Here is a 13,097-nt window from a genome sequence, read left to right as displayed (position 1 = left end):
CAACTCAACATCTTCTAATTTTTGACTATCTCCTTTTGCCCATAAAACACTCAGTAATTAGTGAGCTTCATATGACCTGCAATTCTCTTCGGGGATTGCAAGTTCCTCGTGTGGATTTGTGATGGTGAGTTTTGTGTCAACTTGGCTGAGCCGTGGTGCCCAGATACTGGGTCAAACGTTATTCTGGATGCTTCAGGATAGGTGTTTTTTTTTGGATGTGATTAACACGGAAATCAGTGGACTTTGAGTAAAGTAGATTACCTGCCGTAATGGGTGGTCCTCATCCAATCAGTTGAAAGCTTTAACAGAACAAAGACTGATTCTCCCTGGAAAAGCAGGCATTCTGCCTTTGGGCCCCGAACCACTCTCCTGGGCCTCCAGCTCACTGACCCACCCCATCAGGTTTTGGACTTGCTAGGCCTCCCCAATCACATCCGTCAAAGGGCAGGAAGAAAAGACTGGAATTTCTATTTTTATTTCCTCTCTCACCTTTTATAATTTCTATTTTTCATATGTTTCATAGAGTACACAGTACATTAGTATCTGATACACGGATCTAATTCATACATAAATACACATGCATCGGAGGGGCAAACTCAAAATCTTTTTGCTGAGATGAGTGTGTGATCAAAAAACTTTGGAGCCCACCTTTCTATAAGACCCTCCAAATTTCTTGGCATTACTCTTTTCAAGTAATGCTTTCTTCTTCTTTTTCTTTCTATTTTCTCTTTGGCTGCACCACACAGCATGTGGGATCTTAGTCCCCCGACCAGGGATCGATCGAACCCGCATCCCCTGCAGTGGGAGTGCGGAGTCTTAACCACTGGACCACCAGGGAACTCCCAGTGCTTTATTCTTATATGATAGAAATTCAAATTCACTCCTAAATGCAACCAAATGGTCTCCAAAGTACTTTAAGATCCCAAAAGATACATATGCTATTCATAAAAAAATTCTATTCTAGTTAAAAAAAGAAAGAAAGAAGGAAAGAAAGAAAGAAAGAAAAACTCACACTGGGCAAAAATCTTGAAAACGCACGGAAGTTTCTACATGTGTTATTCACAGTAATTTCTTTGGCTTCTCCACTGGATTTTTTATACCATGATTTTTGGCATACTTTTATTGATTTTATAGATCTGCTGATTCCCGATCTGAAGAGCCTGAGGGGATGCTTTGTAGCTGAAATGTTGTCTTTACATGGACGTCAAACTCGCAGTGCTGTCCTGATGGTCATCACCTGCCTGGCTTCACTGCACTGCGTCCTGGGACAAATGAAAAGCAATTAATCAGGGCTGCCTGGGAGCCCAAGGAAATCGGTTCCTCCTCCTCCCCTGAGACGCACTCAGCCTCTTCTTCCGGAAAGTGTGACTCAACAGCTGCTGGGAGAAAAGAGCGTCCGCTCTGCTAGACAGACGCCAGTGTCAACGTCACAGCTCACACTTGGCTACTCCTCCGGGTCTCACGAGAGCCCAGGGAGACCTGTGTTGGGGCAAATGCTGTGACGTCTGCCCCACGCGTGGTCCCTCTCCTTTGGTAACAGCACCTGAGTTTTCCCTGGGACGCTCCGTCTCCCCAACCAGCTGACCACCCCCCCCCAACCCTCCATGTACCTGAGGCTTGGCCAATTGGAGGGAAAGTGGTTCACAGGGAACCTGAACTGGCCAGTCAGTGTTAGCCCTGGGAATTGCTGCGATTATGGGGAGAAAAGCACTGACTCTCCCTGGGGATTATGGAACTGCTCACATACGCACTGTTTGCAGTTGCTGGGAACACTTTGAGATCCTGCCCAAGAATGGAGAGAAAATTGAGCCCAGAGATGGGAAGGGTGGGGAGGGAGAGACAGAGACAGAAAGAGACAGAGACAGACACATGCAGAGAAAATGACATTGCTTCAGCCAAGCAATTCCTGCTCCTATACCCTGAAGTCCACTTCCAAACTTTTCACTTATGTGAATCAGTAAGTCCCTTTCATTAAGTTCATTTAATTTTTTTTTCTGTATTCCAAAGGGTCCTACCTTAGTTTCCTTCTTACAGACGATGTAACCAAAGCTGAGAGCAGTGACATGACTAAGTCCCCTTGCTAGGAGGTGGCAGAGGCAGTGCTGACATGGTGATGGAACAACTGGACGTCTACATGCAAAAAAAGTCAGTCTAGACACAGACCTTGTACCTGTCATAAAAATTAACTCAAAATGGACCACAGACCTAAACGCAAATTCAAAACTGTAAAATTCCTAGAAGACAACACAGGAGAAAACCTAGATGACCTTTGGCTTGCCAATGACTTTTTAGATACAACATCAAAGACATGATCCATGAAAGAAATAATTGATAAACTAGACTTCAATAAAATTTAAAACTCTTACTCTGTGTGGGCCTTCCTGGTGGCGCAGTGGTTGAGAGTCCGCCTGCCGATGCAGGGGATACGGGTTCGTGCCCCGGTCTGGGGGGATCCCACATGCCGCGGAGCGGCTGGGCCCGTGAGCCATGGCCGCTGAGCCTGTGCTCCGCAACGGGAGGGGCCACAACAGTGAGAGGCCCGCATACCGCAAAAAGAAAAAAACAAACAAACAAACAAAAAAAAAAAACAAAAAACTTTTACTCTGTGAAAAACACTGTCAAGAAAAGGAGAAGACAAGTCATAGAAGGAGAAAATATTTGCAAAAGGTGCACCGGATAAAGAACTGTTATCCAAAATATACAAAGAACACTTAAACTCAACACAAAGAAAACAAACAACATGATTTTAAAAATGGGCCAGAGACCTGAACAGACCCCTCAGCAAAGAAGATAGACAGATGGCAAACAAGCATCTGCAAAGATGCTCCACATCCTATGCCATCAGGGAACAATGAGACAACAATGAGATATCACTACACACCTATTAGAATGGCCCAAATCCAGAAACTGACAACACCAAACGCTGGCGAGGGCGTGAGGAAACAGGAACTTGCATTCATTGCTGGTCAGAATGCAAAATGGTGCAGCCACTTTGGAAGACGGTTGGGCAGTTTCTTACAAAACTAACCATCCTCTTATCATATGAGCTAGCAATTGGGCCCCTTGGTATTTACACAAAGGGGCTGAAAACTTATGTCCACATACAAACCTGCACATGGATGTTTACAGCAGCTTTATTCACAACTGCTGAAACTTGGAAGCAACCAAGATGTCCTTCAGTAGGTGAAGGGATGAATAAACTGTGGAACATCCAGGCAGTGGAATATTATTCAGTGTTTAAAAGAAATGATCCGTTGAGCCATGAAAAGACACGGAGGAATCTTAAATGCATATGACTAAGTGACAGAAGCCAATCTGATAAGGCTATGGACTGCATGATTCCAAGTCTGTGACATTCTGGAAAAGGTAAAACTATGGAGAGAGTGAAAAGATCAGTGGTGGCCAGGGGTTGGGGGGAGGGAGGGGTGGACAGGTGGAGCGCAGGAATTACAGGGCAGTGAAACTACTCTGCAGGAGACTATAAAGGTGCGTACACGTCATTACACATTTGTCCAAACCCATAGAATGTTCAAGACCAAGAGTGAGTCCTAATGTAGACTTTGGACCAGGGTGATGGTGGCGTGTCAGTGCAGGGTCATCGACTGTAACAAACGCACCACTCTGGGTCGAGAGGTGATGTCGATGCGGGGTAGGTTGGAGAGGTGCCAGAGGGTATGTGGGAAATCTATACTTTTTTGCTCAATTTTGCTGCGAACTGAAAATTTCTCTAAAAAATAAAATTTAGTAGTTAAAAAAAAAAAAGGAGCAAAATGCTGACACACACTACAAAATGGATAAACCTTGAAAACATCACGCTAAGGGGAGGAAGCCAGTCACAAAAGGCCACATATCATGTGATGCCATTGATATGAAATGTCCAGAACAGGCACATATGCAGACAGACAGTTGTCAGGAGCTGGGGGGAGGGGGGAGGAAGGAAGGGGAACGAGGGGTAAAGGGTGATGAAAACGTCCTGGAACAAGGTAGTGTCGGTTGCACAACACCGTGAATGCACCTGGTGCCACTGAATTGTGCACCTTAAAATGGTTAATGGTTAATTCTACATTAAGTGAATTTTTACTGATGGCACTTCCTTAAATTTCTCAGTGGCCCAGAACGTGTGGCCGTGGTCTGTCCTGGCCTGGGTGGAATCCCCACCGGCAGCGGTGGGGCTGCAGGGGGTGCTGGCTGCTGCTCCTTCCCACTCCCCCGAATCATCCTCTGAGCTCTGTCCCCAGGGCTCCGGTTCACCCCCAAACCAGGTCTCTTCCAGGTGTCTGGGATGGGGGAGGAACTACACGAGAGGTCCCCTGGGTGGACCGGGCACAAAGAGGCACTGTTCAGTGCAGGCTCAGGGAGTAGCATATCCGTCCACACAGTCGCACATCTGCAGGCCCAGGAGGCATCCAGAGGCCCCCCTCCCTCACCCCTGCCCCAGGATCGGATTCGTGCTCCTGTCCCGTTGACGTCACTCCTTGGAATCTCCTGATTCGGTCCCCCCGCCTCTCCATCTCCACTATGACCATCCTGGTTCAGGCCTCCGCCGTCTCTTGCCTGAACCCCTGCCACAGCCTCAACCGCTCTCCCCAAGTCCAGTCAGGAGCCCTCCTCGCCACCCCAACTCATTTTCCAACACTCCTGCCAGAGTGAGTTTTGAAAATGCGAATCTCATCATATCCACCCTTGCCCCACACCTTGTAAAGGCTTCCCGTTATTTTAGGATGGAAACAAAACATGTCCCCTGTCCCAAAAGGACCCGCATATCCCACATCCTGAGTACCTTTCCTGCCATAGCTCACGACCTTCCTCCTCAAAGCTCTAGCACTGCCATGGCTGTGTGACCGTGGGTGCGTTGCTTAACCTCTCTGAAATTCATGTTCTTCACAGTGAAAGGGGATTATAGGATGTGCCTGGCCAAGGCAAGGTAATTCAACACACGGTAATATGATCATTTCCTGAGTTAGATCCTCCGCTAAATCCTTTACAAACTCTGCTTCATCGACTCCTCCCAATATCCTCATGAGCTCTGAGTCTGAAACGCCAGTTCCCAGAGGAGACGGCCAACTTGCCACAGGGAGCTTGGACTCCAAGCCCACGTCAGGCCTGCTCTCACAGCCCTGCTCTATGGAGTTATACTGTTTTCTAGGCTTTTCCTGGGCAACTGAGGGCTTCACAAATAACTCACTGTGCTCCATGCTGGGTGCATCTTCAGGAACAGGACCCTCTAAGGATTCCAGGGTGTGCCTGAAGCGGGCCCTGCACGTTTTTTTGTTTGTTTGTTTGTTTGTTTTTTGCGGTACACGGGCCTCTCACTGCTGTGGCCTCTCCCGTTGTGGAGCACAGGCTCCGGACGCGCAGGCTCAGTGGCCATGGCTCACGGGCCCAGCCGCTCCGCGGCATGCGGGATCCTCCTGGACCGGGGCACGAATCCGTGTCCCCTGCATCGGCAGGTGGACTCTCAACCACTGCGCCACCAGGGAAGCCCCCTGCACGGTTTTGAAGAAGGGGCCTTTGAGATCTTTGCAAACGCCTGGTGCACGCACATCCATGTGGTCCCCCATGTCTGGTGCCATCCAGGCCAGGGTGCACCTCCCTCTCTTTCCATAAAGCCCCCAGTGATGTGACTTCAGCCTAGTTAACTCCAGGAACTTGGATTGGATTCTTTATTTTGGCTGTGCTGTGTGGCTCGTGGGATCTTAGCTCCCCAACCAGGGATTGAACCCTGGCCCTCAGCAGTGAAAAGTGTGGAGTCCTAACCACTGGACCACCGGGGAGTTCCCTGGATTGGATTCTTGTAAGGATTGACCGCAAGGACAAGAGTCCCCTGTGGTTGGCAAGTCAACTTTCATTGGTAGCAGTTGTCTTCGCTAATTTCTAGCTATTTAATTTTTTTTAAACCATGGTTAATCAGCTGTCAATACTGCACACCTTTGTCTATTTGAGCGTCCTGGGCAGCAAAGTGAAAAGTAAATAAACGTGAAACATCAAAAACAGAAAAGAGAAGTCAAGCACTCCAGCCTAAGCACGATTATCATTTTGATCAGCTTAAAAATGACTTCTGATGACTTAGCAGTGGCCTGGAAAGGAAGGAGCAGGCAAACCCACGTCTGGAAGGGAGCTGCAGATGAGGACTTGGTGATATTCTGAAATAGTGTGAAGAATATCACCCTACGTTCATCTGCTTTCTAGTCAGATATTCATGAATCCTTGTCAAGAAGTTTAGAGTTATGTGTTCAGACTGGTTGTAATTGAGACAGAAGTGGGGACAGAAAGCATGGCTCTCCTGGGACTTTTGTGGTTGGCTTCAGAAACGCTTTTCCCACTGCAAACGGACTCTGGACTCCAGACCCAGGTGCTTTGGCTTCCAGACCCCGCTTTCATCTCTTCCCAGCTATGTAACCTTGCTGAGCAATGTTTCCAGTCTCTCTGGACTGTTCCTCACCTCTGAACAGGACAGATCTCATTTCGTTATCAGGATCTTCCCAGCGCTGACCTTCTGTGGTTCTTTGGAACTTCTTTAGGGCACTTTTCCTGCAGAGGAATCCAGTGACCAGTCTCAGGAGACCCCCGAGGGCTATTTCCTGAAGAGCCCCTAACGCAACAAGGTTGCCCAAGGCCGCACAGCTGGTTACTGCCCTGAGTACGGTTTTATTATTGGCGAAAGAGAAGTGGGCAGGAAACTAACGGTACAGCGTTTTCCTTTCCGAATGAAAATAGCTCCACCGTTTCGTGTTTGGAGGATCAAAGGAATTTTAGCTCGTTGTAAACAACTCAGAAAACAGAGGCGAGTGTAAAGAAGAAAAATGAAAAAGCAGTGGTAATCCCAGCAATACCAGTAAGCACGAATAACATTTCTGGGAACTGCCTATAGTTCGGGAATTTTTTTCCTACGAGTACCCACAAACGCACTTTTATGCTCTATAAATACAGCCAAATTCATACTATGTTTTTCATATATAACCGTCCCTATATTATACACGATACATAACTAACATCAATTACATATAAAATATACATCACGTGTATTTAATACATATTTTCCCAGGAGTGTGCCCTCGAGCCTGTGACGGCCCTAGGGACCCCTGAGCACCCACTGTTACTCGGGGAACACGGCCAGAGGAGTAGCTGGAGCCTCTCCGGGAGCAGCCGACCGCAGCATCTGAACTACAAGTCCCACCATTCCATGCGCGGGCGCAGTCGGGCGACCGGAGGGCGTAGGGACCACAAGTACCGGCAGGCTTGGCGCAGACGCAGGAACCACGAGTCCCAGAATGCACTGCTCGAAGCTCGCGCAGGGCCCTCCGGGATATGTAGTCGTCGGGGAGCTAATTCCTATTCATTAGGCCTCAAAGAAAATGCAAATTCCTCCAACGGTCCAGCGATGCGACTTCTCAGGGGCTAGCGAGAAGCCCGAGCACGCGACGGGGAAGAAAGAAGCCTAGGGGCCTAAACTGCGGTGCGAGAGCACGACCCGTGCGCATGCCCGGCGGTCACCAGCGCCAGCGAAGGACGCGCGGGAGGCCCCGAGCAGCAGGCCCCTCCCCTGCGCCCCGCCCCCCGGCCACCGCGCCCGCCCAGGGAGCCTGCGCAGACGGTGCAAGGCAGAAGGCCGCGGGGAGGGACTCGCAGCGCCTGCGCAGAGCGGCGGCTTCTCTCGCGAGGACGGACGCCATTATCGCATCTCCTCGACAAACACCACGAGAATTCCGCAGCCCACACGGTAATTGCAGCTCCCGCAGCCGGTCGCGTCTCCGCCTCCCCCTTCCCGCGGGGCGAGAGCGAGAGCGAGAGCGAGATCTCCCCTCCTCCCTCCTCCCTGCGCCCTCCTCCGGCCGCCGCACCCGCGCCGCCGCACCCGCCCCCCCGACGCGGGGACCGGCCCCAACGGCCCGCCGCCCTTGGCGCCCCCGCGTCAGCCCTGTCAGCCGCCGGCCCGCCGCACCTCAGCGCCCGGCTCCGGCCGCCCCTCCCCCCGCCCCGCCGCCCCGCCGCCCCCGCCGCCCCCGCCGCTCCCGCCGGCGCGGGCCTCTCCTCCGGGACCTGCCCCTCACGAGCGGCGTCCGGCCGCGGGGCGGGCGGGGCGGGGTCGCGCTGCTGCTGCGGTGCAGCCCCTCCGAGCCGAGAGGCCCCGGGAAGCCGGAGGCTGCGGGCGCGGGGACCGCGGCTGCGGAGCGGAAGTGCGGGAGGCGGCAGGTTCACCCGGGGCGGGCCCGAGTGAGGGGGACGGCCGTGGGGACCACTCCTCGGTGCTCGGAACGCCTGAACCGCCCGTAACGTTAACTCCGTGGATTCAGCTCCAGTTCTCCTTTGTCTGGCAATTAAACTGTGTGTTCCTGGGACGTGGGATTCTGTCACCACTGGCGTTCGTTTTTAGCAAACGGCTGCCATGTGTGGGTCCTGTGCTGCGGCCGGGCCTGCCGAGCGTTTCCAGCGTTTCTCATCACAGCGGTCCAGTCGGGTGGACAGGGAGGTGACTGAGGCTCACGGAGGGTAAGGGACTTGTCCGGGACACACAGCCGGGTTTGAACGCGATCTGTCTGAAGTCCGTGTTCTTAAAAAGCTGCACACATACTTGGTATTGTAATAAAGGATTGTACCCAATAAAATGTCAATGGAAAACTTAAGATGAGAAGCAACGGCCCCCTCCCCCACTTGTCAGCGCGACTCCTCAAATTCTTTGGTATCTTTTTGTTGTTTCTTGAGGAAGTTCTCCATGGCTCTAAATAATAAGCTGGCGTTGTATTGGTTTCATACATTCTTGACTTGCTGTTATGATAGGATGAGTTAGCTTTTCATATCTTAGCTCGCCTCTTCTATCCCTGCTGAGCAAATACTGCTTCACAGCCAGCTAATACATTTCCCATCTATACAGCTTTTTTGTCCCCTATTGTTTGTGATGGCCTTTCTTTTTCTTTGCACTTTCTGTTCCCATTGATGCTTTACCTCGTCTTAAATTCTCAAGGATCCTGTTGGATGTCGCCAACCGTCCCCTTCCCCAGCCCTCTGACCTTTTTCTAATCTGGACTGACGACTCTTCAGACCAGCCCGGGTATCATCCTGACGTTTTCTTTTACTATACATCTGAGTTTGTTCAGGTCTCATGGTTTCATCTTGGCTTTCTTTGTTTCAGTGAACACTTTCTGCCAAGCAGCCTTATTCCTTTTGGGTAACTCGTGAGGATCCTCTTTGGAGTTCAGCCATGTCTAGAATGCCAAACAAATGTCAAGTCCCACCATGAATGCTCTTTGACTTTGGGGACGTGTCCTTCAGCCCTGGAATTTGAAATTCTCTTGTATCATTTGAGAATTTCTTCTGGTCTGCTTTTACTCTTGTGTTTTAGGAGTTCCTGTTACTTTGATGATGGACATCTTGGGTTCACTCTCTGAATCTCCCGTCTTTATCCTCTTCCTGTGTCGTTTTATTCTCGTTTCTGGGATAGGGCTTCCATGTATCTTCCAGTCCTATTTAAAATTTTTTATTTCTACAGAGTTTTCATTTCTAAGGGCTTACTTGTTCTTTTTTTCGTAATAACGTCTGATGAATGCATTATCTCCTTGACTTTGAGGATACTGTTAAGGATTTTGTCAGTTCTCTTGTTCTCTGCTTTCGTTTCCTCTAGTGTCACTTGTGGTTTTCTTCTTCTTAAAAAGATTGGCTTCTTACTTTGTATGGCAGGTACTCTTCAAATATTGGTAATTATTGTTGTCTAAGGCAAGAGGAAGCAGGCAGAGAAACCTGAGTCTGTGGGGCTGATTTTTTTTTTTTTTTTTGGCCGCATTTGCGCAGCCTGAGGGATCTCAGTTCCCCAACCAGGGACTGAACCCTGGGCCCACTGTAGTAGAAGCGTGGGGTCCTAACCACTGGAACGCCAGGGAAGTCCCCTGTGGGGCTGCTTTTGAAAATGTGCAGGTTTCCCTTCGGGTGTTCGGGAACTTTTGATTGTGCTGGGACCTCAAGTGCCCGAAGGCAGATAGTCTCTGGGCCTTTCAGCGTAAGGAAGACCCCTTTGATTTGGGGCCGCTCCACTTGGTGTAGCGAGGGCCGGAGTGCAGCTCTTCGGTATAGGGGTCTGACTTCTGTGGGCAGCCGCAGCCCTCGCCCTCGACTGAGGATCCTGGGTTGGGGTCCTCGCCTTCCACTGGCTTAGAGCCCTCCTTCGGTTGTATCCACTCCTGTGTGCTCCAGAGTTCTATTTCCTTTCCCCCCCATTAAATCCTCTTGGCCTGCCAGAAATGTGCAAAATCTCTTGCCTGTTGTCTTACATTCTTTCTTGTGGGTTTATTATACGATATTAAAAGTCATTTTAGGGCTTCCCTGGTGGCGCCTCCCAGTGGCCTTGCTGATGGTTGCCCACCGGCAGTGGGATGGACGGCCAGATCACGGTCCCCGTGGCCGCCTCCGCGTCGCAGTTGTGGGCGGGTGGTGTGCGTTCCTGCTGGCCGTTCTGGCTCCGCAGCCGTGCAGGGTGCCAGGCTCGTCTGGGGAAGGCCAAGCACAGACAGTGTTAGAGCAAAGATTGTGATTTTAGACTCTGCAGTGAGCTGCTCTCTGTGCCCCTGGGCCAAAGATTAGGGACTGCTTCTAGGGAAGCAGTGGTTACAGTGCTCCAAGTGTAACCCTGATGCATTTTACTTGACTGTCCTTTGAAAGTCGTGAGTAGTGAAATACATCAGTTGTGTTTTCGAGGGCCTTGCTAATGGAATGGGCCACAGCAAGGGCCACAAGCATGACGATCACTGGGCTTTTGAGAGAAAAGCAGACTCTCAGGCCCTGTCCAACATATGGAATCAGAATCTGGAGCTTTGTAAACTTTTCCTTTTTAAAACAATTTTTTCTTTATTCGTTTATTTTTGGCTGCATTAGGTCTTCGTTGCTGCGCGCGGGCTTTCTCTAGTTGCGGCGAGCGGGGGCTGCTCTTCGTTGCAGTGTGCGGGCTTCTCATTGCGGTGGCGTCTCTTGTGGCAGATCACGGGCTCTAGGCGCACGGGCTTCAGTAGTTGTGGTGCGCACGCTCAGTAGTTGTGACGCATGGGCTCAGTAGTTGTGGTGCACGGGCTTAGTTGGTCCACAGCATGTGGGATTTTCCTGGCCAGGGATCGAACCTGTGTCCCCTGCATTGGCAGGTGGATTCTTAACCACTGCGCCACCAGGGAGGTCCCAGTAAACTTTTCTTTTGAAGGAACTTTAGACTTACAGAAAATTGCAAAAATAGTTTAGAGAGCTTCCCTATACCCGTCACTCACTTCCTTTAATGCTGACATCTTAGATTATCAAATAGTCTTATAAAACTCAGAAAATTAACATCGTCACAGTACTGTTAATTGAACTGCAGACCTTGCTAAACTTCATCAGTTTTCCACTAATGTCTTTTTTCTGCTTCAGGAGCTAATCCAGGATCCCTCTCTGCATTTAGTTGTCACGTCTCCTTAAGTCTCTTCCAATCTGTGATATTTACACAGCCCCAAAGGATCTCTCCCAAGATGTTTATAAATTACAAGGGAAAAATAATAACTTCACAGTGGAAAAACCTGGCAGATACCATCTCAGCATCACCAGAATAAGACATAATGATATCATGTTTCTTGATATGCACTGAGACAGAAATGCATAGCCAAAGTCTAACCATGATGAAACCCAAGTTGAGGCACATGTGTCAAAATCTTGACTAGTGCACCTCAGAAGTACCCCAGGTGTTGAAAGATAGGGAAAGATTCGGCATTTGCACTTTAAAGGACTGCCAGGTGTAGCATATGCACTTTGCTGAAGAAATACTTCCTGTGCTAGATGGTTGACGAGGAGAAAAGAGATAAAGAACCACAAGCCTTGTTTGGTGGATTGGTAAATGGGTATCCCTGGCACAGGGTCTAGGTGAGTTTGCGTACATGGCTCATCGATAACACCGCTTACAGCTTACTAGCCTTAGTTTTTCCTTATGACCTTCATCTACGCTATAAATTCTGAAAACTAGCTGTACAGTTAAGTACACATATTACATGACAGTGCCAGGCTGCCTTTAAAATGTCCATGTAACTTTACCACTTTAGCTATTTAAATCTGGAAAAAATAAGCATTTTCTCATTTTGAAGAAAAGACTTCTGGGGGAAAATACGTATTAAAATTCTCAACGACAATGTCTTAGAAAAAGCTGTAAAAAGTCCTCCCTCGGGCTTCCCTGGTGGCGCAGTGGTTGAGAGTCCGCCTGCAGATGCAGGGAGCACGGGTTCGTGCCCTGGTCCGGGAAGATCCCACATGCCACGGAGCAGCTGGGCCCGTGAGCCATGGCCGCTGAGCCTGCGCATCCGGAGCCTGTGCTCCGCAACGGGAGAGGCCACAGCAGTGAGAGGCCCGCAAACCATCAAAAAAAAAAAAAAAAAGTCCTCCCTTTATGAGAGAGAAATAAAGGTCGTTACTGTGTTCTCTGACTTCACATATATGATGGTCATAAAAACAATTGCATAATGAATTGTTCACTGGAATTGCCCTGAACCATTCTGAAATGTTCATTTTTGGCAAATTTGAGAGCCGCTGGGGGGGTGGGGGGCGGCATCACATGGTTGAAATGTGCTCTTAAAAAGTTACACTTGGGGCCTCCCTGGTGGCGCAGTGGTTGAGAGTCCGCCTGCCGATGCAGGGGATACGGGTTCGTGCCCCGGTCTGGGAGGATCCCATATGCCGCGGAGCGGCTGGGCCCGTGAGCCATGGCCGCTGGGCCTGCGCATCCGGAGCCTGTGCTCCGCAACGGGAGAGGCCACAACAGTGAGAGGCCCGCATACCGCAAAAAAAAAAAAAAAAAAAAAAAGTTACACTTGTTTTGTTGTTCTAGGATAGTATATGGAGCTCATTTAACTCCTCACAGAAGAGTAGAATCCTAGCCTCATCCCCCTGCCTTTCAGAGTAGTTTTAAAAATACTTAACCCTTAGGTTTCTCACTTTTGTGTAGGTTGTGAAACCAGTTAAAAAGAGAGCTTTAGCTAATGATCTCATTTTATGCCATCTGCCTTGCCTTTGACTCTGTCTGTCCACTATCTGGGGCTGTGCCCAGCCTGCCTCCTGGGAAGAGAGGGGGCTCTCTTCAGTTCTAGAGGGCAGGGAGCAGG

At 49.8% G+C, this 13,097-nt stretch overlaps 1 protein-coding gene across 2 annotated transcripts in view; it reads left to right on the top strand.

The window, feature by feature from the left end:
- Positions 1-7,624: 7,624 nt before the first annotated feature.
- Positions 7,625-13,097, top strand: part of BANP (BTG3 associated nuclear protein) — a 103,011-nt gene continuing 97,538 nt past the window's right edge. For both annotated transcript variants that reach the window (XM_082608221.1, XM_082608220.1), the window contains exon 1: positions 7,625-7,720. The gene's annotated coding sequence lies outside the window, so the exon portion shown is untranslated. The remainder of the gene's footprint in view (positions 7,721-13,097) is intronic.

The sequence above is a fragment of the Mesoplodon mirus genome, assembly GCF_964341445.2.
Source record: "Mesoplodon mirus genome assembly, chromosome: 19".
In the NCBI taxonomy this organism is placed as follows: domain Eukaryota; kingdom Metazoa; phylum Chordata; class Mammalia; order Artiodactyla; family Ziphiidae; genus Mesoplodon; species Mesoplodon mirus.
The sequence above is the reverse complement of the archived record's forward strand: the minus strand, read 5'-3'. Positions and strand labels throughout refer to the sequence as shown.